Consider the following 22,559-nt stretch of genomic DNA (forward strand, 5'->3'; position numbering starts at 1 on the left):
TGAATCAAATGCCAGTAAACAACCACATGTGTGTATTTAGCTCTATAACCTTTAGAATGTTTTGTTATTACATAACTAGTTAATGATACATGTTCATTAAGAAAATTAGAAAATATACTGCAAGCAAAATGAAAAAAATTTAAAAGCTCATAGTTTTACCAATGAGATACATCATTTTGGTGTATATTCTTTTTCTGTTTTTTTAAGTATAATTTAGAATGTTTGCCTTTTTTTTTTTTCCTTTATTCTGTCTTACTTCTCTTTTTCTCTATCACTATAAACATCTCCTCCATGTAAAAAGATTTGTAAAGTATCTAAATGCTGGTATGAAAATGATGTTTAATGGTCAATGATAGAACCTAAAACATTTTTTAAAACTACCTAATGGTGACAACACTTGCTGAAAATATATTTAAGAATTACTCTTTAGAAACTTCCTAGAAATAGGAGCAATCAAAAGTCCATGTACTCAGTTTATTCATCATGTTTGAGTCAATAACCTTAGGAAACCTTTCTGAAATTAATTGATCTAAGTCTTTAACAGTTCAAATACATCACATTGATGGTGGTGGTGATGGTAACAAATCATTCTCAATTCCACTAGGCATGAAATGTAAATGGGTATGTAGTGTGCTTATTTTACTTATAAATAATAAATGTATTCCTTTGTAATACAGTCATCGATACGGGGCCCTCCATTGCCCACTGAGTACGCAAAAGGTTTTTTGACCCAGAAGGCCTAATAGCCAATAAGCATAATTTGTGTTCTGCTGGCCAGATTGCTTCATGAACATTCAATTGATTTCCTTAAATGTAACAAAGCTTGATGAGTTATCAGAAGTATGAAAAAATGAACACCTTCATGCATTTATAAACTAGATTTTGAAATAGAACATTATCTGCACTCCACAAACTCCCTGTCCCTTCTTAGTCACTAATAACCCTTCTCCATTCCTCAAGTTTATTCTTGTATTTTGACATCTGACACCAAAGATTAGTTCTAAACTTTATATCAATAAAATCATATGGTGTATATTTTTTGTCTTACCTCTTTTGCTTATGTGTGAGTTTTTCCAAATTGCTCCAAGTGGCAGCAGTCTATGCATTTTCATCACTGGATCATATTCTATTTTATGAATGAATTCTAGTTTATTCATTCCAGTATGAATAATGCAGCTATGAATATTCTGGTATTTGTCTTTTCACCACACATGTACCTGTTTCTTTTGGCTGTTTAATTATGAATGAAATTGTCAGATTATGGGTTATGTTATATGCTCAACTTTAGATTCTGTCAAGCAGAATTGATAGTTAATTGTACTAATTTACATTTCCAGCAACAGTGTAGGACATTTTCTGTTGCTTGATGTGTTTACAAATATTTTTCAGTATTTTTAAATTTTAGCCATTACAGTAGGTGTAAAGGGGTATTTCATTTGGATTTTAATTATAATTCTTGATGACTATTTTGAGCACTCTTTCATATGTTTATTGGCCATTTTATCATGTTCTTTTGTAAAGTATCTGTTCACATATTTTCCTCTTCTTTTATTGGGTTGTCCATCTTTTTTTCATATTCACTGTCGAGTTCTTTCTGTGGTTGGATAAAAGATTATTATGGATTGTATGTTTTACAAATATCTTCTCCCATTATGCAGCTTGACTTTTCATTCTTAAGGGTGGCTTTTGATGAACAGATTTCCCTAATTTTAACGTAGTTCAGCTTATCAGTCATTATTGTTGTCTGTTTTGTGCTTTGTGTGACCTGTTTAAGAAATTTTTAGTTATCTGAAAGTCAATAAGTTATTTGTATATGTTATTTTCTGGATGCATTATTGTTTTATCTTTCTTATTTAGATTTACAGTTCCCCTGCAATTGACTTATATAGTATGAGGAATGGGTAAGTTTTCATTTTTCTATTTAAATATACACTTGGCCAAGGCTTTTTAAAAAAAATTTACTTGCTTCATTGTTCTGCAGTGCCACCCTTATCATAAATTGAATGTCCTTAAATATGTTAATCACCAGAATCTATTTTGTTCCATTGGTCAATTTGACCATCCTCATTGAAATAACAAAAAATTTTTAAATAGTGTGGCTTTATTTTAATACTAGCTATTAGGTAGCATACATCTTTAATTTTGTTCTCCTTCAAGAATGTCTTTGCTTACCCTACTAAGTGGGAGAAGATGTTTGCAAACGATATATCTATTAAGGAGTTAATATTAAAAATATACAGAAGACTCACACAATTCAACATTGAGAAAACAAACAACCTGACTAAAAAAAATGAAATTTTGCCATCTGTGACAACATGGATGAACCTAGAGGTTATTACGCTAGTTGAAATAAGTCAGACAGAGAAAGATAAATATTGTATGATCTCACTTAATATGTGGAACCTAAAAAACAAAACAAACAAAACAAAATAAAAACATACTCATAGTTATAGAAAACAAATGGGTGGTGCTGGAAAGGAGGGGGGACAAAATAGGTAAGGGGGATTAAGGGGTACAAACCTCCAGTTTTAAAATAAATAAGGTATAAGGCTATAATATACAGCATAAGGAATTTGGTCAGTAATATTATAGTAACTTTGTATGGGGACAGGTGGTTACTAGACTTCTTGTGGTGATCACCTCCTGATGTATGCAAATGTCAACTCACTATATAGTACACCTGAAACTAACATGATAATATATGTCCACTATATTTTAATAAAAACAAACAAATCATAAATAAATAAATACATATCGTTGTTAGCCTTAGCTCTTCATATTTCCATATAAATTTTAGAAATTTCATGTTAGTTTCCACAAAAAGACTTGCTAAGATTTTGAATGTGATCTCGTTAAATCTGTAGATTAGTTTTGAGGTATTTTACGATCTTGATTCTTTCACTTCATGAACTAGGTAGTCTATCATGTAAAGCCCAAAAATGTCACCTTTGCTAATTGTCTGGGCAATCACCCTCCTTTTCAGTGGTTGCTAATAAATCTCTTATCAGAGACATGTGTCCTGATGATCAGGATTGAAAACATGGCATGCTGAAACTAAGCATCTTCAGCCTCATCTGTTCAATATAATTATGTTCTTAAGCAAATTTAGAAGAGCAAATATCAAGTTACAAAATCTTTCATTTCAGCAGGTTAGGGCTAGAGGGTTTTAGACTTGGAATGACATGGTCATTTTTTCTGTATAAACTTCAAATGTTAAACATATTTGTATAGTTCAAAATGTTTAGCTATAAAAAGCAAACATTACTTTTAGGTAATCCATTGTCTGATTACACAAGGCTTTTGCTCAATATTATGGACTCCATTTTTTCTACCACCATAAGCAGTATTATTAGCTCAGTGCCTCTTATCAATTAGTCATCCACTGAAATGATAAACACAAACAAAGCCACTCAGACAAAACAGTCTTGTTTCAAATGCAACATTTTCCTTAACACATTGTTAGTCCCTGATCTTGAAGTGTTATTTCATTCATTTAGTCATCAAATATTTATTGAACACTAACACCAATTCGAGCAATATGTCATATAATGAAAACACGGTTGCTGCTGAGAAGGTAAAATTCACATACGTGAACTTTATATACATGAAAAAAATAATAAAACATTTCTTTCATTAAGTCACTTCACATTGGTCTCTCCATTTTTTTATCATTCAGACTTCCTTCTCCAAAGCCATAGAGACATATAATAATCATTCCTAACTCTACGCTTGTACACAATGCCTCTCATTTTTATTTCCAAAGTATACCCTGCCGTCATCTGTGAAAGACTAAGTTCAATGAATCTGCTTGTAAGTGTCCTTTTTGTTGAGTTCCATTTCCACATATCCTCATGCTTATCGGTTATCTCTACTTAGAAGCTCCACAGTGACTATAACCTCAATAAATGCTGCACTGAACTTACTATATTTACACTTAAGCTTGCCCAATGTTGGTAGATAAGAACATACTCCAAATAACTCTACAAACCAAACTTGGGATTGAATCTGGAGTCGTCACATCCTCTCATTCCGATGTTAACTACTCTAATGGTTTAAATCTTCACCTAACTTCACCTTTTTACTGAATATTTTCATGTGTAGACAGAAAGTGGCACAAGAACTAGAGAGAATCCTGACACCATTTTTTAGCTTTTGGTTCCCATTCCTTCCAGAATCCAAGCTGCATTTTCATTTATGAACACTGGAGACCTCCTTGATCCTTATCATCAATCCTTCATTTTTAACTTAAGCTAGCTAAGGTTGATAACCTGGCATTTAAAACCAAATGACCTTACCTCCTCCATGTTCCAAACAGAATGAACTATAGTCTTTCTCTATGACCATTTTTACGCAAATGCTTGTAGCACCTATAAAAATGTTGCATTTTCTTTTTCCATGTTTCTTTATCCCTAGTAAAATTCTACTAAGATTCTTGAGGACAGAGATTTCTATGTCTCCAGCATCTGCCCCAGGGCTCAGTAAATATTTATTTAATTGATAAATGTGTGGATGAATGTATAGATAAGTCATTCAATTCAAATTATATTTTTCTGGAAGTCTTCTTGACCTTGCCAGTATGGTTTGATCTCTAGTACTTTGAAAAGATGATATTTATTATCTGTGTTCTTCAACAAGTAATATTTTGAAAGGTATTTTGTTATATTGCCTCTTAACTATTTTTATACTGATGCTGTGACCAATATAAGCACAAATTTTTTTTTTTTTTTTAGCACAAAATATTTTTATCTTTAAGGTAATTCGTACAGTATTATACACAGGGAAACTATACAATATTTATCAAATAATTCTTAGATGGTTAGATAAGAGTCACAGAACTGACAAGTACATAAACATATAGTCATACTTAATAATTTTATAAATATTGACAGTGGATTCCAGAAAGTTTCAGTGTCTTGTCCAAAGAAGCAGGGCTAGTTTGTGGAGCTGAGCCAAGATTGATAATCAGCTAAATGAAGGCAAAACATAGGCTTTTTTTTTTTTTTAATTTTTATTTATTTATTTATTTATTTATTTTTGGCTGTGTTGGGTCTTCATTTCTGTGCGAGGGCTTTCTTCTAGTTGTGGCAAGTGGGGGCCACTCTTCATCGCGGTGCGCGGGCCTCTCACTGTCGCGGCCTCTCTTGTTGTGGAGCACAGGCTCCAGACGTGCAGGCTCAGCAATTGTGGCTCACGGGCCTAGCCTCTCCGCGGCATGTGGGATCTTCCCAGACCAGGGCTCGAACCTGTGTCCTCTGCATTAGCAGGCAGATTCTCAACCACTGCGCCACCAGGGAAGCCCAAACATAGGCTTTTTAAATAACATTTTTTTTTTTTTAATATTACTGTGCTTGACATTTTAACTTGTGCTTCACGTAAGTTATGTTTGACATAACTTATGGCTTGATAGGAGACATGAGTTAAGGTGCTGCTGTTCTGGGGAAGGAGGGAGATGATGAATAGTCCAACAATGGATTGTCTCAACTAACACAAAAGAAGAAGACAGAAAGGAGAGTGGAGTTTATGGAGGGAGGAAATCAGAAAACCAAAGTATGTAGGATTAACAAAGCCAAGAAAAAATTTCTCTGAAATGGATTAAAACGTGCTTATAAGTAGTTCATGGAAATTTGGCAATGGCCAGATATCACTGATTAGTGATGCTAATTCTAGATAGGAGGAATTCAAAGGTCCTGAGGTTGCTGCTTGTAAAAATTGAAATGAATTTCCAGTAAATTCTTCACAACTCATAAATTAGCATAGTCCTGTGGGCTCAAAACAAAAACTTTAGGTCAGGCATGAGAGAATTCAAATTGCAAGCTTGAACAGTTTTCAATAATAATTGAAAATACAGTTCATAAAGTTTAACAATTCTCTGAGCTACTGAAGCTTGCTGCCAAATTATCTGTCATTTTCATAGAACTGATTTTATTTCTTTTTAAATGAAATAATTTTTAATTGTTTTTACATGGTGGAGGATAGATGTGTGAGCAAATTTAATTTTTCATATGTGTTGAAAAGGAATAACTTCTTAAAAGAAAAAGCTACACAATGTCTCATATTAACCATATTGATATTTTGAAATGTGTTTTTGAAAAACTGTAGAAAAGGGTTGGGAACACACATGCTCACAGGATTCTGGAACTGGAATTTCCTTTGTGTCTTACTTTTACCTTTGTGCTCAATTCTCTACATGTATCTACATTCACAACTGTGGGATCCATAGGTTGTTACCAATGTTTTGCTTTTTGATCCTTTTTCTGGTCACTGTATAGTCAACAAATACTATTAATTGCTATTTCAAAATGATCTTATATACCTCAGATAAGATACAAGAAAAATAAAATATTGTCTTACTACTTACCCTCTATTAATATCTGCTATAATTTCAGTTTTCCGTTCTTGACGGGAGTGGAAGTGGAGCATGGCACTGTGAAAGTACCATTGTTGATTTAATACACTAGTTTTTATGTGTCCTATATTTTTGTTAAATCCTGCTTTGAACTATAAATAGATAATGTAAAGCCAGTTGTTCTGAACCTCTCAAACTCTATTTCTTCATTTGTGAAATGAAAGTGTGATCAGCTGAAAAATGGCCCTTCAAAACTATCAGGTCCTAATATACAGATCCTGTAAATATTATCTTACATGACAGAGACTTTGCAGATATGATTAAGTTACGATCTTGAGATGGGGTGTAGTAGCTTACTGGGGCTGCCATAACAAAGGACAACAGATTGAGTTGCTTAAACAACAGAAACTTATTTTCTCACAATGCTGGAGGCTACTATCCAAGATCAGGGTACCAGCAGAGTTGGCTTCTTCTGAGGTCTGTCTCCTTGGGGCTCATAGATGACCATCTTCTCCCTGTGTTCTCACATGGTCTTCACTCTCTGTGTGTATGTGTCCTAATTTCCTCTTTTTGTGAGGATACTAATCATATTGGATTAGGACATAAACTAATAACCTCATTTCAACTTAATTACATCTTCAAAGGCCCTATTTTTTTTATTTGTTAAACAATTTTATTGAGATACAGTTTACATGCCCGAAAGCTCCCTGCTTAAAGTGTACAGTTCAGTGGTTTTAGCATATTTACAAAGTGATGCAACCATTACCATAATCTAAGTTTAGAACATTTTGTCCCCAAAAAGGGAGCCATAGCCACTAGCCGTCAGTGCCATCCCACTAGGTCCCCCAGCGCCTGGCAACCACAGAGGTACTCTCTACAATTATGGATTTACCTATCCTGGACACTTTTGTAAATGGAATTGTACAATGTATGTAAATTGTAAAATTTACTTCTATCACTTAGAGAGGGAAGGTAAGTGATAGAAGTAAATTGTAAAATTTACTTCTTTCACTGAACATAATGTTTTCGAGGTTCATCCATGTTGAGCCTGTATCCGTATTTCATTCCTTTTGTTGGCTAATCATAGTCCATTGAATGGAAGGACCACATTTCATTTACCCATTCATCAGTTGATGGACATTTGGGTCCTCTCCATAAAGACCCTATTTTTAAATGCAGTCACTTTCTGAGGTACTGGAGATTAGGATTTTAATGTATGACTTTAGTCCAAGTGGGGGCACAGTTCATCGCATAACATTCTACCCTCCAGCCCTCCAAATTCATGTTCTTATAACATGCTAAATACAGTCACCTGATTTCAGTAACCCCAAAAGTCATAATCAATTCCAGTATCAACTCAAAGTCCAAAATTTCACCTAAGTATCATCTAAATCAGATAATGGGTGAGACTTGAAGTATGGTTCATCTGGAGGCAAAATTCCTCTTCAGCTATGAATCCGTGCAGTCAGACAGATTATCTGCTTCCAAAATACGATGGTGGGACAACCATATTATAGCCATTACTATCCCCAAAGGAAGAAATTGGAAAGAAAAAAAGGGTGAGCCCTAAAGACAAACACTAGTATCCTTGTAATAAAGAGACAGAGGGAAATCTGAAACACAGAGAGAATACAATGTGAAGATGGAGCATAAAGAGATGTGAAGATGCTGACCTTAAAGATTGGAGTGATATGGCTGTAAGCCAAGGAATGCTAGCAGCTGCCAAATGCTGGAATAGGCCAGAAATAGATTTTCCTCCAGAGCCTCTGGAGAAAGTATGGCCCTCTTGACACCTTGATTTTGGGACCTCTGCTACTGACTTTGGACTGCTAGCCTCCACAACTCTGGAGAATAAATTTCTGTTGTTTTGAGCCACCAAGTTTGTGATCGTTTGCTACAGCTGTCTGCAAAACTAAACAAAACCAATAAAGAGAATAAAATCTATATCATAGGATTTTTGTAAGGATAAAATATAGTAATTTATAGCACTTTGCACTGTGACCTGCACGTGAAGATCTGGTCAATGAATGTAGTTCTTCAGCTCTTCTTTTTCCGTATCTTCACAACCACACAATCTGTCTCATCTTGTTTCTCTAGGGCTCACCCCAGGAATTTAGATACAGTTAGTGAATTTAATAAATATTATGGGCCATTAAATCAAGGTGATAGCCTGAAACATATTTCTACTTCTTCTCCCGGCACAATTTCCTTTGTTACAGAGGAAGAGAGCAGATATAAGAAAAGAAACAAAAATCTAACATTACTAGAAAAAGAGTATCTTCAGAGGGAACAGAACTTTTGCTATACTGGAAAGACAGAAAATAAATAGGACACTCAGTTCTAATGTGGAACCTCTTTTCATGAAAAACAAATAGAAATGGTGGTTAAAATATTTGTAAAGAATTATATATGTTCATAGCTCTGCTCAGTAAGAGAAAAAGAAATCCCCAAGTGCCAGAATAAATGAGAAAACTTCTAACACGGAAGAGCTGGAATTCTTTCTCCTAATTATCAAATCAATGCACAGTCATAAGAAAATATTATGAAACTATATAATATAGTGATGGAAAATCTGTCATTATCTCAGTCATCAAATATAAATTCCACTGACAGTTTTGGGAATATTTCACTTGATCTTATTCTTCCCTGCATTTGGTAACATTTGTATTTCTTTACTGACATACAAGAATCATGCTTTATAGTTTCATTTATATAAAGTTCAAAGTAAGGCAAAAACTAACCTACTTAGAAAAACTAGAAACAAAATCCCAAAATAGGTCATGCAATATACACCTCTTTGCAACTTACTTTTTTCACTTAATAACTCTTGGAATTCTTCCCATATCACTCTTTATAGACCTACATAATTATTTTAATGTTTATTTAACATTTATATAAAAGATAGAAATGAACTAATTTCTTTTAATTTAAAAAGCACAATGTGTTTCCCTTGATGTACTTTCACTGGCCAAATTAGAGTTAATATTCTAAAAATTATCCAGTAAAATATTTCTCACTTTCATGTAGGCACATTTATCTTTTCAGTTATCTCCTGTGATTTTTCTAAACCAGATAACTTCTTGAAAAGCACATTAAAAATTTTTAATGTTATATAATTTTATTTTCTTTTTAAAATATTTTTTTTAATTTTAAATTTTATCAAAGTAAAATATACAGGCAAAGAGTACATAAATTGTAAGTGTTCAGAGAAGTGAATTTTTTGTATGTGAATTTTTAAAAAATGAACCTAATCATGAAAACTACCATTCCTATAAGAAATAGAATATTACTAGTGCCCCCAGGGCTCCTACCCAATCACCAAAAGTTGACTTGAAAGTAAAAATACTAAATCAGCTGTATCTTCAGTCATTTTTAACTTGAACAGCTGGGAATAGAAAGCAGAAGGAAGCTTCTGGCTGCATTTCTATTTTGATAAACATGCATTTATTAATGAACAACTTTTAATGAACAACTTTAATGATTGTCTGGAAGAATTATTCTCAGGGCTCCCTATAAAGTAGGAGAATTCACAGTAGCCAGAGGGAGAGAGATGCTAGACCCATGAAAAACAACCAATGATATAGCATTTTGGAAGCAGAAATAGGTATGTAGTCTAATGATTTTCAGATTATGTTAGTGGATGCGTTGTCCTTCCAACGAAATTATGAGTAGAAGATTATATGAAGTCATCTAGTTCAGGATGGTACATGGACCACACATCTGTCTTGCATTTCTTCTGGAATTATCTTAAAAACAATAAAAGAATCAAAAAGGGTATTAAGAGCCGGAAGTCTTTTCATTATCTGTACAATGAGAGTTGTACTAGGTATTTCCTAATAACCTACTTTGCTTAATACTGAATTTTGTTATTTTTAAAACATTATATGGCTTCCCTGGTGGCGCAGTGGTTAAGAATCCGCCTGCCAATGCAGGGGACATGGGTTTGAGCCCTGGTCTGGGAAGATCCCACATGCCGCGGAGGAACTAAGCCTGTGTGCCACAACTACTGAGCCTGCGTGCCACAGCTACTGAACCCCGCGTGCCTAGAGCCTGTGCTCCGCAACAAGAGAAGCCACCGCAATGAGAAGCCTGTGCACCGCAACAAAGAGTAGCCCCCGCTCACAGCAACTACAGAAAGCCTGCGCGCAGCAATGAAGACCCAACGCAGCCAAAAATAAATAAATAAAATAAATAAATTTTAAAAAATTACATGATTTATATTGGCATCACTATGGAAAATAAGTGAGAAGTATCTGTGTTATATGAATAGACTGAAGCACTGGTGTGACAAGAGGGTAAATATTGTGTTGAATCATTTTATGTGCGTGGCCAGAAAAAAAATCTTAATAAATCTTCCACACATTTTAATATCAAAATTAAATGCATCTACAGTTACCTGATAATGAAAAGATAATTTCTAATTTTAAAACTACCCTGAATATGTCTAGCCATTTATCCATTAATAGCTGGAAAAGGAATTTCAGTGTTCACTGTGTAGGGTACTTATCAATACAGAAAGGGAAGTGAAATGGAGGGTGAGAAGTAGATGAGAAGAAAGAAGGAGTGAAGGAGGGAAGGAGTGAGAGGGAGGGGCGGGGGAGAGAGAGAGAGGCCCTCCCTAGAATCTGTTTTTAAAAGTTTGAACCAATCTGCTGTAGTTCACAATAGTGTGTGTCACAATCTAAAAACCTTAAGTCATTCTCTGTAATTTTTTCTCAACGAACATATATACTCACTACTTGATATGCATTATGTCAATTATTCATCACAAGAGCCAATGAAAGAGTCCTTTGCATTTTGAAATTGAAGAAACTTAGGTGTAGAGAGGTCAAAACATTTTCCAACATCATCAGGATGAATGACAAAGCTGAGGATGAAATCCATGACTGTCCTCTAAAGGTCACATTGTCATCCGTTCTGGTATGCATCTCTTGTCTTCCCAGTTAACAGACCCCTCCTAGTGATTACTGAGGAAAGACAAAGTGAGAATATTTGACAGATACTTTAGGAAGGGATATGAAATGTCAATGTAATGTCAGTTATTTCTAAATTAAAGGTTATCTTTTCCTGTACTGTATTCTTTGGGTGTTCAATTTGACAAACTAAAAAGTTGGGAAATCTTTCAAAATTAAAAACTATTAGCAATCAGTGGTGTTTGAATAATCATAACTCTACCACATGCATTGTACTTTAGTATTTATTCAAAATACAGATTGTTCCGGAAAGGTAAAATTGACTAAATTAATGTGTTTTGTGATTTATAATACCTCTTTAGTGAGAAATCTTTATATTTATAAAGCTTGTTACCCAAATGTAATTTATTTTAGTCATTGTTATTTTAGTTATGATAAAAGTTAAAGGAGGAAATCTAGATGGAACTGTTGTGTTCTATACTGGGCAGCTACCTTAAAGAGCAATATCAAACCATCAGTAAACAGCCCACAGGAGCCTCGGCCTGTTTACACCCTTCTGTTTTCCTTTGCAGTGGGTAATTTCTTATCTACTGACACCCTCGATTTCCTTTTGTCTTAGATTATTTTATTGTTTGTTATTGGGTATATTTGCAGATTGGGTAGGATTCTTTGGAGTTGCACAGTGTTTTTCTGTGATAGATATTTGGTTTTTATGTTTTTTTGGGTTTTTTTTTAACTATTTATGGTTTTTTATCTATTTTAAATTCTCCAAAGGCATTAAATGGTCTCTAACATAAAGCATATGGTTGTTTTATTTATGTTTTTAAATTAATTTTCATTGGAGTATAGTTGATTTACAATGTTGTGTTAGTTTCTTTTTATAATTTATTTTTTATTATCTACTTTTTCTCTCTATGCATTTGGACATTTTACATGAATGAAATAATAACAATATGTGGTCTGTTGTGACTGGCTTCTTTCACTTAGCATAACGTTTTCAAGGTTCATCCTTGTTGTAGCCTATATTATTACTTATTCCTTCTTATTGCTGAATAATTTTCCATTGTATGTATATGCCACATTTTGTATATCCATTCATCAGTTTATAGACAGTGGGGTTGCTTCTATCTTTTAGATTTTATAAAGAATGCTACTATAAGCACTCATGTACATGTTTTTGTGTGGACTTAATATTTTCATATCTCTTACATGTATACCTAGGAGTGGTGTTTCTTGCCATATAGTAACTGTTTAACCATTTGAGGAACTGCAGACTTTTAAGAAGTGGCTACACATTCCCACCAACAGTGTATGAGGGTTCCAATTTCTCCACATCCTCACCTGTACTTTGTCTGGTTTTTTTTTTTTTTGAATTTAATTTTTTTATACAGCAGGTTCTTATTAGTTATCTATTTTATACATATTAGTGTATATATGTCAATCCCAATCTCCCAATTCATCCCACCACCAACAGCCCCCCAACCCCCGCTTTCCCCCCTTGGTGTCCATACGTTTGTTCCCTACATTTGTGTCTCTATTTCTGCCTTGCAAACCGGTTCCTCTGTACCATTTTTCTAGATTCCACATATATACATTAATATACGATATTTGTTTTTCTCTTTCTGACTTACTTCACTCGGTATGACAGTCTCTAGGTCCATCCACGTCTCTACAAATGACCCAATTTCATTCCTTATTATGGCTAAGTAATATTCCATTGTATATATGTACCACATCTTCCTTATCCATTCGTCTGTCGATGGGCAGTTACGTTGCTTCCATGTCCTGGCTATTGTAAATAGTGCTGCAATGAACATTGGGGTGCATGTGTCTTTTTGAATTATGGTTTTCTCACGGTATATGCCCAGTAGTGGGATTGCTGGGTCATATGGTAGTTCTATTTGTAGATTTTTAAGGAACCTCCATTCTGTTCTCCATAGTGGCTGTATCAACTTGCGTTCCCACCAACAGTGCAAGAGGGTTCCCTTTCTCCACACCCTCTCCAGTATTTGTTGTTTGTAGATTTTCTGATGATGCGCATTCTAACCAGTGTGAGGTGATACCTCCTTGTACTTTTGATTTGCATTTCTCTAATGGTTAGTGATGTTGAGCATCCTTTCATGTGTTTGTTGGCAGTCTGTATATCTTCTTTGGAGAAATGTCTATTTAGGTCTTCTGCCCATTTTTTGATTGGGTTGTTTGTTTTTTTACTGTTGAGCTGTATGAGCTGTTTATATATTTTGGAGATTAATCCTTTGTTGATTCGTTTGCAAATATTTTATCCCATTCTAAGGGTTGTCTTTTCGTCTTGTTTATGGTTTCCTTTGCTGTGCAAACGCTTTTAAGTTTCATTAGGTCCCATTTGTTTATTTTTGTTTTTATTTCCATTACTCTAGGAGGTGGGTCAAAAAAGATCTTGCTGTGATTTATGTCAAAGAGTGTTCTTCCTATGTTTTCCTCTAAGAGTTTTATAGTGTCCAGTCTTAGATTTAGGTCTTTAATCCATTTTGAGTTTATTTTTGTGTGTGGTTTTAGGGAGTGTTCTAATTTAATCCTTTTATATGTAGCTGTCCAGTTTTCCCAGCACCACTTATTGAAGAGGTTGTCTTTTCTCCATTGTATATCCTTGCCTCCTTTGTCATAGATTAGTTGACCATAGGTGCATGGGTTTATCTCTGGGCTTTCTATCCTGTTCCACTGATCTATATTTCTGTTTTTGTGCCAGTACCACATTGTCTTGATTACTGTACCTTTGTATTATAGTTTGAAGTTGGGGAGCCTGATTCTTCCAGCTCTGTTTTTCTTTCTCAAGATTGCTTTGGCTATTCGGGGTCTTTTGTGTTTCCATTACAGACTGTAAAATGTTTTGTTCTAGTTCTGTGAAGGATGCCATTGGTAATTTGATAGGGATTGCACTGAATCTGTAGATTGTTTTGGGTAGTATTGTCATTTTCATGATATTGATTCTTCCAATCCAATAACATGGTATATCTCTCCATATCTTTCATTTCTTTCATCAGTGTTTTATAGTTTTCTGAGTACAGGTCTTTTGCCTCCTTAGGTAGGTTTATTCCTAGGTATTTTATTCTTTTTGTTGCAATGGTGAATGGGATTGTTTCCTTAATTTCTCTTTCAGACATTTGTTGTTAGTGTATAGGAATGCCAGAGATTTCTGTGCATTAATTTTGTATTCTACAACTTTACCAAATTCATTGATTAGCTCTAGTAGTTTTCTGGTGGCATCTTTAGGATTCTCTATGTATAGTATGATGTCATCTGCAAACAGTGACAGTTTTACTTCTTCATTTCCAATTTGTATTCCTTTTATTTCTGTTTCTTCTCTGATTGCTGTGGCTAGGACTTCCAAAACTATGTTTAATAAGAGTGGCAAGAGTGGACATCCTTGTCTTGTTCCTGATCTTAGAGGAAATGCTTTCAGTTTTTCATCATTGAGAATGTTTGCTGTGAGTTTGTTGTATATGGCCTTTATTATGTTGAGATAGGTTCCCTCTATGCCCACTCTCTGAAGTGTTTTTATCAGAAATGAGTGCTGAATTTTGTCACAAGCATTTTCTGCATCTATTGAGATGATCATACGGTTTTTATTCTTCAGTTTGTTAATATGGTGTATCACAATGATTGATTTGCATGTATTGAAGAATCCTTGCATCCCTGGGATTAAATCCCCCTTGATCATGGTGTATGATCCTTTTAATGTGTTGTTGAATTCTGTTTGCTAGTATTTTGTTGAGGATTTTTGCATCTATATTCATCAGTGATATTGGTCTGTAATTTTCTTTTTTTGTAGGATCTTTGTGTGGTTTTGGTAACAGGGTGATGGTGGCCTTGTAGAATCAGTTCGGCAGTGTTCCTTCCTCTGCAATTTTTTGGAAGAGTTTGAGAAGGATGGGTGTTAGCTCTTCTCTAAATGTTTGATAGAATTCATCTGTGAACCCATCTGGTCCTGGACTTTTGTTTGCTGGAAGTTTTTTAATCACAGTTTCCATTTCATTACTTGTGATTGGTCTGTTCATATTTTTTATTTCTTCCTGGTTTAGTCTTGGAAGGTTATACCTTTCTAGGAATTTGTCCATTTCTTCCAGGTTGTCCATTTTATTGGCATAGAGTTGCTTGTAGTAGTCTCCTTTGATGCTTCGTATTTCTGCAGTGTCTGTTGTAACTTCTCCTTTTTCATTACTAATTTTATTGATTTGAGTCCTCTCCCTCTTTTACTTGATGAGTCTGGCTAAAGGTTTATCAATTTTGTTTATCTTCTCAAAGAACCAGCTTTTAGTTTTATTGATCTTTGCTATTGTTTTCTTTGTTTCTATTTCATTTATTTCTGCTCTGATCTTTATGATTTCTTTCCTTCTTCTAACTGTGGGTTTTGTTTGTTCTTCTTTCTCTAGTTCCTTTAGGTGTAAGGTTAGATTGTTTATTTGAGATGTTTGTTGTTTCTTGAGGTAGGCTTGTATTGCTGTAAACTTCCCTTGTAGAACTGCTTTTGCTGCATCCCATAGGTTTTGGATTATCGTGTTTTTGTTGTCATTTGTCTCTAGGTATTTTTTTATTTCATGCTTGATTTCTTCAGTGATCTCTTAGTTATTTAGTAATGTATTCTTTAACCTCCTTGTGTTTGTGTTTTTTATGTTTTTTTCATTGTAATTTATTTCTAATATCATAGTGTTCTAGTTGGAAAAGATGCTTGATATGATTTCAATTTTCTTAAATTTACTGAGGCTTGATCTGTGACCCGAAATGTGATCTGTCCTGGAGAATGTTCCATGTACACTTGAGAAGAAAGTGTAATCTGCTGTTTTTGGATGGAATGTCCTACAAATATCAATTAGATCTATCTGGTCTGTTGTGTCATTTAAAGCTTGTGTTTCCTTATTAATTTTCTGTCTGGATGATCTGTCCATTGGTATAAGTGAGGTGTTAAAGTCCCCCACTATTATTGTGTTACTGTCGATTTCCTCTTCTATAGCTGTTAGCATTTGCCTTATGTATCGAGGTGCTCCTACGTTGGGTGCATATATATTTATAATTTTTTTTTTTTTTAAAGTTATTAGCACCTTTTAATTTTTATTTATTTATTTATTTTATTTATTTGGCTGTGTTGGGTCTTCGTTTCTGTGCGAGGGCCCTCTCCAGTTGCGGCAAGCGGGGGCCACTCTTCATCGCGGTGCGCGGGCCTCTCACCATCGCGGCCTCTCTTGTTGCGGAGCACAGGCTCCAGACGCGCAGGCTCAGTAGTTGTGGCTCACGGGCCCAGTTGCTCCGCGGCATGTGGGATCTTCCCGGACCAGGGCTCGAACCCGTGTCCCCTGCATTAGCAGGCAGATTCTCAACCACTGCGCCACCAGGGAAGTCCAATGATTGTTATTTTAGTTATGATAAAAGTTAAAGGAGGAAATCTAGATGGAACTGTTGTATTCTATACTGGGCAGCTACCTTAAAGAGCAATGTCAAACCATCAGTAAACAGCCCACAGGAGCCTCGGCCTGTTTACCCCCTTCTGTTTTCCTTTGCAGTGGGTAATTTCTTATCTACTGACACCCTCGATTTCCTTTTGTCTTAGATTATTTTATTGTTTGTTATTGGGTATATTTGCAGATTGGGTAGGATTCTTTGGAGTTGCACAGTGTTTTTCTGTGATAGATATTTGGTTTTTATGTTTTTTTGGTTTTTTTTTTTAACTATTTATGGTTTTTTATCTATTTTAAATTCTCCAAAGGCATTAAATGGTCTCTAACATAAAGCATATGGTTGTTTTATTTATGTTTTTAAATTAATTTTCATTGGAGTATAGTTGATTTAAAATGTTGTGTTAGTTTCTTTTTATAATTTATTTTTTATTATCTACTTTTTCTCTCTATGCATTCTGTTCTGCGGCAGTGAATTCCACCATTCTGTCTTCCATGTCACTTATCCATTCTTCTGCCTCCGTTATTCTGCTATTGATTCCTTCTAGTGTATTTTTCATTTCAGTTATTGTATTGTATATCTCTGTTTGTTTGTTCTTTAATTCTTCTAGGTCTTTGTTAAACATTTCTTGTATCATATTGATCTTTGCCTCCATTCTTTTTCCGAGGTCCTGGATCATCTTCACTATCATTATTCTGAATTCTTTTTCTGGAAGGTTGCCTATCTCCACTTGATTTAGTTGTTTTTCTGGGGTTTTATCTTGTTCCTTCATCTGGTACATAGCCCTCTGCCTTTTCATTTTATCTATCTCTGTGAATATGGTTTTCGTTCCACAGGCTGCAGGATTGTAGTTCTTCATGCTTCTGCTGTCTGCCCTTTGGTGGATGAGGCTATCTAGGAGGCTTGTGCAAGTTTCCTGATGGGAGGGACTGGTGGTGGGTAGAGCTGGGTGTTGCTTTGGTGGGCAGAGTTCAGCAAAACTTTAATCCTCTTGTCTGCTGATGGGTGGGGCTGAGTTCCCTCCCTGTTGGTTGTTTGGTGACGCAGCGCTGGAGGCTACAGGCTCTTTGGTGGGGCTAATGGAGGACTCCAGGAGAGCTCATGCCAAGGAGTACTTCCCAGAACTTCTGTTGCCAGTGTTCTTTTCCCCACGGTGAGCCACAGCCACCCCCGCCTCTGCCCGAGACCCTCCAACACTGGCAGGTTGGTCTGGTTCAGTCTCCTATGGGGTCACTGCTCCTTCCACTGGGTCCCAATGCGCACACTACTTTGTGTGTGCCCTCCAAGAGTGGAGTCTCTGTTTCCCCCAGTCCTGTCAAAGTCCTGCAATCAAATCCCGCTAGCCTTCAAAGTCTGATTCTCTGGGAATTCCTCCTCCTGTTGCCAGATGCCCAGCTTGGGAAGCCTGATGTGGGGCTCAGAACCTTCACTCCAGTTGGTGGACTTCTGTGGTATAATTGTTCTCCAGTTTGTGAGTCACCCACCCAGTGGTTATGAGATTTGATTTTATTGTGATTGCGTCCCTCCTACCATCTCATTGCAGCTTCTCCTTTGTCTTTGGATGTGGGGTATCTTTTTTTGGTGAATTCCGGTGTCTTCCTGTTGATGATTGTTCAGCAGTTAGTTGTGATTCCAGTGCTCTTGCAAGGGGGAGTGAGCGCCCATCCTTCTACTCCACCATCTTGAACCAATCTCTCTGTTGTGTTAGTTTCTGCTGTACAGCAGAGTGAATCAGTTATACATATACATATATCCACTCCTTTTTAGATTCTATTCCCATATAGGTCATTACAGAGTACTGAGTAGAGTTCCCTGTGCTATACAGTAGGTTCTTGTTAGTTATGTATTTTATATATAGTAGTGTATATATGTCAATCCCAATCTCGCAATTTATACCTCCCACCTCTCCCCCCACCCAGTAACCAGAAGTTTGTTTTCTACATCTGTGATTCTATTTCTGTTTTGTAAATAAGTTCATTTGTACCGTTTTTTTAGATTCCACATATAAGTGATATCATATGATATTTGTCTTTCTCTGGCTAACTTTTGGTGACAATAGTAAGATGCTAAATTAGTCCGTGATTTCCCAAGGTTATATAGGATTAATGGTGGATCTAGGATTGAAATCCATGGCTGTCCTACTTTAAAAGGTCATACTTTATTACAAGATAATGAAGCTCACAAGGAGACAAAATCACCAGATGGGCCCCTTGAGTACTGGAGCCTGTGATTGGGGACAATGTTTAAATTCAAAATCTCCTGTTTTTCTGAAAATACTCCAAATGTCTATAACAGACTGTAGGTTTTTTGTTATTCTTGTTTTTAATGCAGAAAGGTGATTCAAAATATGTTGCAAAGGAGAAGAGTTTACAGCTTTTAGCTAAACTTGTCATTCTAAGTCACCTACATCTAGGATGTCCTGTGACAAAATGAGGTTGATAAATTCTGAAGAATCTGAAAGTGAGAATGGTATCTACTCTCTTTCTCAGTTACCCAGGTGACCTGAAGGAGGCCACAAATACTGAAGTAAGTCACAGTTTTCTAACACTTCTAAGAAAAAATTGTCAATTCATAATTAGCTTCCAAATGCTTTTTTAAACTTCTTTTATTAGATCAGATGCACACACACGGACACACACATACATACTGACACACACATACACACTTTCACACACACACAGACACACACAATTTAATGCAAATTTAATGTATAGTGACAGAGAGCAAATCAGTGGTTGCCTGGGGATAGAGGTGGGAATAAAAGAGAAGGATTACAAAAGAGTATGAGGAAACTTTTAGGGATGATGGATATATTCATTGTGTTGATTTTGGTGGTGATGTCACAGATCTATGCATATATCACAACTTATCAAATTGTACACTTTAAATATGTGCAGTTTATCCTACATCATTTATACCTCAGTAAACCTATTTTTTTAAACACCCTTCGAAGACCATGTTATCTACACTCCTTTCTGGAACAGATATTCTATTTTTTTCTCCTTTAAATGTTACCATAGACCTTCTCAATGCATGTATAACAAGGAGTAAATATTGGTCTTTTTGGTTAAAGTATGAGAACATCTTAATATGCCCCAAATTATTTTTAATCTTTATTAAATTATTTTCTATCAACTAGTCCTAACACAGATTCTGCCCTATTTTAACATGCTATTTATAGACCAGATGAGGGAAAAGTACAGCATTTTCAATAGAAATTTAACCTGTTCTGATGACTCATCGCAGAGAAGAGGGGAGATTTAAGAAAGTTGTCCAGTCATCTGACTTCTCACAACAGCTGCTTTTTTGATAAACCAAGTGGCTTTTCCACTATTCCTAATTAAATGAGCAGCAATGCCTTTCACTCTCCCCCTAGCTTCACTTTGAATGCGCCTAATAGAAAGTAAAGACTTTGAGAAAACAGGATACCTAGAAAACAATTTCAGTTCTATAATAAATTGTTGATCTCAGTAAAAATGTTCTAATCCCTGTGGGCCTTGTTTTTCACATAGGTGAAGTAGGAATAGTCATACTTACTCCATACAACTTCACTGGTTTGATTTGATTTTAATGAAGGTACAAAGAGATAAAGTTTTCCTTCAGAGCTTTCTTCTCTTTCTTTAGAGCATTAGGAAAGCCTAGACTCTGTTCTGCTATTTCTGGCAAATTTATCATGAGTGTATTCTTAATCTCCTGCATTATAACTTCTTTTCTACCTCCATTGGTAGGTATTTAACATGATTGAGGTGTGGTTATATTCTCTATGATTTTTCCTTTAAAGGCCACATACACTTCCAGGGCCTCTAATGTCACTGTTGTACAGCTGAATTAAAGTGTAAGACCCAGACTGTCTAGAATTCTATTCATACTTTTCAGTTCTCTAGATTTTCCTTTGGATATCTTGGTGTTATTCAGGTGTGACAAATAATGCAATTTCAACTTAGTTATTATTCCTGTCATACTATTTTCACTTATAAAACATAACTTCCAATTACCCATGCTCAGCGCCTCAACACTAAGCATTGTGTTAGGCCCAAAGAAGAGTCTCAGTAAATATCTATGGATGTTACATACTCTTCATCTTCATTGGGAGCCTGAGCATGGTTTGTTCAGAGCACCACATCACTTTGGATAGAGCTAAAATGCTGTCTAAGGGAAATTAAGAGTGAAAATCATGAGTGTCAATGATAAAAGGTTATGTTTATGGGGAAGCCTGCATCAATGAATGGAGATGCTGGAACGTCGTGTCAGTGTAGACATTCTACAGAGCTGTGGGTGCAGTTGTGGAGAGATATAAATGTTATATGTCTAGATGATGTCCACTAAGTACAACTGAGTATTAAAAAGTGCACTCTCATCACTGTATATTCCATTAGTAGTTGCAGAGAAAAAGAGAAACAGACAGAGCTTAAGAGCAAAACTGAGGGATTCATAGAGAAGGTTGTCAGCTGCAGCAATAGGAAAAAGGAAGCTGAAGAAGGGAGGGTAAGTTTCTCAGAACACAGAAGAAGCTGGAACATAGTTGAGGACTCTGCTTATCTGGCAGACTAGATAAATTTTGTTATTCCAAATGGTTTTTTAAGGCTATTTGTAAAGCTGGCTTTAATATACCTTGATAGGGATTCATTAAGGAAATGGCTTGTTACCATTCATGTGTTTAATGATTATGGCATATTTCCTTAACTAGACATGCAATTGATTGCTTTAAATACCCAGCTCTACAAGGCTATTTCTGTACTTTGCTGCATAAGCTTTCTTCATAGAAATGTTTCTATTCACTGGGAAGAGATTATATTTAAACACCTGTAGTTTGTAAAATAAAAAGAGAGAGCACACATTAAACACAAAGACAGTGATTTTATTATTAAAGCTATGATTTTTCAGTGGCCTTATATTTCATTTGTTTACTAAGTGATACATATGCATGCCCTGGTAGGAGATGACATAAAAACTAATTACGGACAAAAGAAAGATTCAGAGACTTACCAAGGCTAATGTATTTTTCTATATTGTTATTTTTCCCTTCTTGCCTTTATTAGCATGATTATCTTAGTTTAATTATTTCCATTATGCTCCTGTTCAAAGGGGTTTACTGATAGTTTTAGTCTTGGTGACTACTCCATCAATGAGGCTTTGGTGAGTAGCAGACATCTAGCATTTTAACATCCCCTATATGTTATCTGGAACAATCTCCACATTACATGTTTACTTACTTGAGAAATATGAGTGCTAGAGAAAGGCATTGTCATAGAGTGAAAGAAACCTAGACTGGGAGTCCGAAGATATCAATTCTAGTTCTTCTTCTGCCACCTGAGTAAGCTTGAAAAATCATTAAAAACTACCTAAGCCTATATATCTCTACCTGTAATGTAGAGATAACACTTTTACTATCTCACAGAGTTATTTTAAGAATCAGATACATTCATTTTAGCCAGTATTTGTTCTTCTATGCCTATCATAAAATATGGCACTCACTACAGCATACAAGATATTTAATATAAATTTTAAAATATTTTATGGCATCATACTAGGTTACTATTTTTGTCTAGGTTTAAATTACATCATCTGGGGATCTGGCAGTCACATTAATTCTTTCTGGCCAGTAAATGACATTCAGATTTGCAAATCTAAGTTTCCCATGTTGTTCCTATAGGACAGAAGAAGATTAAAAGTTAAAATATGGAAAAAACACCAGACAAATATAAATAAAAATAGAACTGATCTAGCTATATTAGCATAAGGAAAGCTTTTTAAGGCAGAAAAATATGGCTAGAAATTAAAGATTACCATAAATTTTAAAAGGTTTAATTCAGTAGAATATATAATAATGCTAAATTCATTAAGACACAAAAAAAAGCATCACAGATACAAAG

The sequence above is a fragment of the Eubalaena glacialis genome, chromosome 4 (genome assembly GCF_028564815.1).
Source record: "Eubalaena glacialis isolate mEubGla1 chromosome 4, mEubGla1.1.hap2.+ XY, whole genome shotgun sequence".
In the NCBI taxonomy this organism is placed as follows: domain Eukaryota; kingdom Metazoa; phylum Chordata; class Mammalia; order Artiodactyla; family Balaenidae; genus Eubalaena; species Eubalaena glacialis.